Source organism: Saccostrea cucullata, unplaced genomic scaffold (genome assembly GCF_032062105.1).
Source record: "Saccostrea cucullata isolate Sc308-1 unplaced genomic scaffold, CSIRO_AGI_Scuc_v1 ctg1596, whole genome shotgun sequence".
Taxonomy (NCBI): domain Eukaryota; kingdom Metazoa; phylum Mollusca; class Bivalvia; order Ostreida; family Ostreidae; genus Saccostrea; species Saccostrea cuccullata.
The window spans coordinates 40,225-43,979 of record NW_026918332.1 but is presented as its reverse complement, the minus strand read 5'-3'; the positions used below and the strand labels follow the sequence as shown (position 1 = coordinate 43,979).

The 3,755-nt window shown below is 32.2% G+C and overlaps 1 long non-coding RNA gene across 1 annotated transcript; it reads right to left on the bottom strand.

Annotated features, from left to right (window-relative positions):
* Positions 1–2,110: 2,110 nt before the first annotated feature.
* Positions 2,111–2,895, bottom strand: LOC134263365 (uncharacterized). Its single transcript, XR_009991250.1, has 3 exons — positions 2,835–2,895; positions 2,502–2,603; positions 2,111–2,169 (listed from the first exon to the last, which is right to left on the bottom strand). It is a non-coding gene; the product is annotated as an uncharacterized LOC134263365 (long non-coding RNA).
* Between the last annotated feature and the right edge of the window lie 860 nt (positions 2,896–3,755).

Sequence of the window (3,755 nt, the reverse complement as noted above, 5' to 3'; positions counted from 1 at the left end):
TCGCCGCCCAGGAAAAACCATAGATAAAAAACAACTTCGATTTATGCTGAAAAAACTATGGAAACCTGTAAGTCCGCAGCAATTGCGAGGTAAACAAAATGAATGGCGGACTCATTCTCACAAACTTACGTAAGTGTCATATATTATAATGTACAATTAATCGACTAGTTTAAGCAAAAAAAAACCTATGCAAAATAAATGTAAGTTAGAACTATCTGTAAACACATTTCGACTATATGTAGCTAATATGTACCATTACACAACAATCTTACATTTATATCAAATTTTACATAAAATTATCTAGAGCGACTAAGCAAATTGTTTCCCATCTTTGACAATCAATCTGTTGTGTACAAATCTTTTAATTTTCTTGTAAAGAAAACAATTACTTTCTTTATTAAACAAAATACAAGTAAAAGGGTGAAGTAAGTAAGAGGGTGGGTGGGTGGGTGTGAATGTCGCAAAGCAAAGCCTTCGAATAAGTTAAAAGCGTGATTAAAGTGAATACCTGTTCACCTGTTCTACAGGTATCGACCTTTAAATACTGACCAATAGCTACTGTCGCTTCTATTACATGTAGCACATAATAAACAAAAGCACGTGTTCCTAGTACATATGATAAATTAATTTATGTTCTAATTCGTTTCACTCAAACGAACATAAATTATTTACAATCAAAACAAGAACACTTGTCTATATAGGTATGGAAGCGCTTGCTTGCCAGTATTTCGAACATAAAGAAAGAGGGCTCTGGTTTTTCTACAAGCTCAAGAAGCAGTTAAAATTTAATGTTCATTTATATACGGAATCTTTGCTAAACATTTTTGTAAATGTTGATCTTTCTTGCATTTTTCTTGATCATACGTTTGTTTAACAAATTCTGGTGGAAACTTTATTTATTTATTTATTTTTTTTTTTTTAAGTAAAACTAGATATGCAATCTTAACCTTTATTTGTCCAAATAAATATAAAGCATTCAAAATGTTTATCCGATTCTTATGTTGAATTTATGTTTGGAACAATGATCCTTTTTAAACAACCTTTTGCAACAAAGCAACCATAGTTTTGACGCTGATACTGGAAATAAAAAACTAGATCGTACTCACTTTGTTCAGGTACGTTTTGCTTTTTCTATAAATGATAAAGAATAAGTATCATAAAATAACATCGAATCTCCAAACATTATTCGTTCAAGTAACACAAACATCCATCTAAGCTATCAAACATAAGAAACTAAACAAATCATATCTTAGTGTTTCATATTATTGATATGGATTTCACCATTAGCAAGATTGAACGCATACATGTATTTCTTTTATAAAAGTATAAGTCTTTAAGATTTCATTTTTCAGACATGACAGATGTTATTAGGTGTAAATCATCATAATATGCACTGTTAATACAGTTTTATTTTCCTTCAATTCACTTAATTTCCTATTAAAATTGACCGTTCAAAGATACAAACATCAGTATATTCTTTTAACTATATAGAACCATACAATTTATGTCTTATTCTTTTAGGATATAGATTTTGATTTTACCATTTGCCAGATTGAACGCAAACATGTATTTCTCCTATGCATTTATGAATTTTTAAATAAAAACGACATCTTTACATTCCAAGCAAAACAAATGACGATTGTTTATCTTATTATAAGTAATCATCATAATTTTCGCCGTAAAGCATTTTCCTTCAATTTGCTTGCCGAAAGTAAATAAGTTCTGAAAATCAATTAAAATTTGCAACAAGCCTTTTAGAATAAATACATGTATATCAATTTTGTATAGCATAGTATCGCTGTAAATAATTTGCTGGCTGCATCATTCTGTGCACCAGAAATCATCATAACACCACTGACAACATACTATTCGACCAGACCTTAACATGCTGCGACGTGCTACACACCAGGAAAATGTTTAGAACTCCACTGACTGCGTCAATACGCACCAGGACTTCCACTGGCTGCAACATGCTATGCACCAGGACTTCCACTGGCTGCAACATGCTATGCACCAGGACTTCCACTGGCTGCAACATGCTATGCCCCAGGACTTTTATAGGGTTGACAGATAATTGGTGTCACAAACGCATTCACTTTCAGTACGACAGCTCAGAAAGTTGGATGATGATCATTCCCACAGACACTTCAAACTTTCCTTGCACAATTTCTGAAAGAAAAGATGACCATTAAGATGCATCATTATTGATATCCATATAAATATATGACAAATAATAAACTAAAACTATACAAAACAATTGGTTTTTTCGACCTGGCAAATCAGTTTACCGTAGAATATAAATTCACTATCTTGCAATTTTTTGTTCAAATTAGGATTAATTCTGATAAATATAAAATTGTGAAAAGTTTATAGATGACAGACTTAGGCCTTAAAATGGTTCAGGTGAGCTAAAAAGAAAAGGTTAGAGCTCAAGCTCTATGCCTGACTGATACTGAAAAAGATGTGATTTTATTGACTTGAAAATAATTAAGAAATCTGACCTTTTGGGGTTTTTTTTTTCATACAGCTCTTGTCCTTGTGAGCATAGGGATTCCTGTAGAATGGATGGTTACTTCATAGTAGATGATTGCAGCATGTTTGATCTAAAATAATTATGCATGCCTGTGCAGTTAGCACGTTTAGATTACCTGTCAGAATTCATTGTTTTAAATTATTAGAATAAGGAATTTAAGCGTGTTAAGAATATAAACCTTTAAATTTTGTTTACATGGCAAACTTGCAATATTTTTTTTTAATCTTATGCTAATAGACATGGATTAATAAAATCAAAGTTAGTTTACTTGGTTTGAATGATTATTTGAGCTAGTTCTCACCATATTCACAAGCCTAGTGAATGATTTGCTAAGCATCTGCATCCACCAAGTTATAAAACGCCATCTCAGGCACTATGCAGCAACTATAAAATAATTAAAATAAGAGCTGAAAATGATCATGAACATGCATTAAAAATACATGTATATAATCTATTACATTGTACATCATACTCTGTAAATATTATCTTAATGCTTTACATCAGTTCGATCCCAAACGAGGAAATTCGAGTTTAAATCCATGATCTTAAATTATTAAAAGTTGAAATAGTGAACTAACAATTTCACCGTCGGGCAGTTTATGTGTGGTGACCGTGTCCAGACTAATGAACAGTAGCAGAAGCGTTCTTCATTCAAGGACACATAAAATACTGTACAATATTGTACCTACCGGGTCTTAAAATGTCTTCATCTTCTTCCATCCCAAGCTAAACATGATTCCCCTGTTCTAGACGTGCACCCTCTTTCCAACTTTCCTTCTGTGCAACATCAACATGGCATTCGATATTTTTGAATTTCGGCGTGTTGTTTAAATTAATTGTTCATCGAGCCCGACTTCGAGCCCGATGTTATTGTACTATTATTCGACAGTTAAAAAAATCTAAGTAATTTTCCACAGTTTTCCAGCGCAGAAAATGGCTAAGTTTCTCATTTTATCCTTTTTTTCCAAAGAATTCCACTACTTTCCAAACCAAAAAATGTCTAAGTCCAATTTTTTTTTCAAATTCCAAAATATTCCAAAAACTTCCAGACACACTTTTCAAGTTTGGTATAGAAATGATTGGAATTCCATGGAATTCCAAAACTTTTCCAAACCCTTTGGAAAATCTACATTAGGGAGGTCTACAGGTCTAGAGCGTGAAAGTAGACTAGAGGTAATGTACATTTTTTAAAAAAACGGAGCATTCCAATCCTTTATTGTAC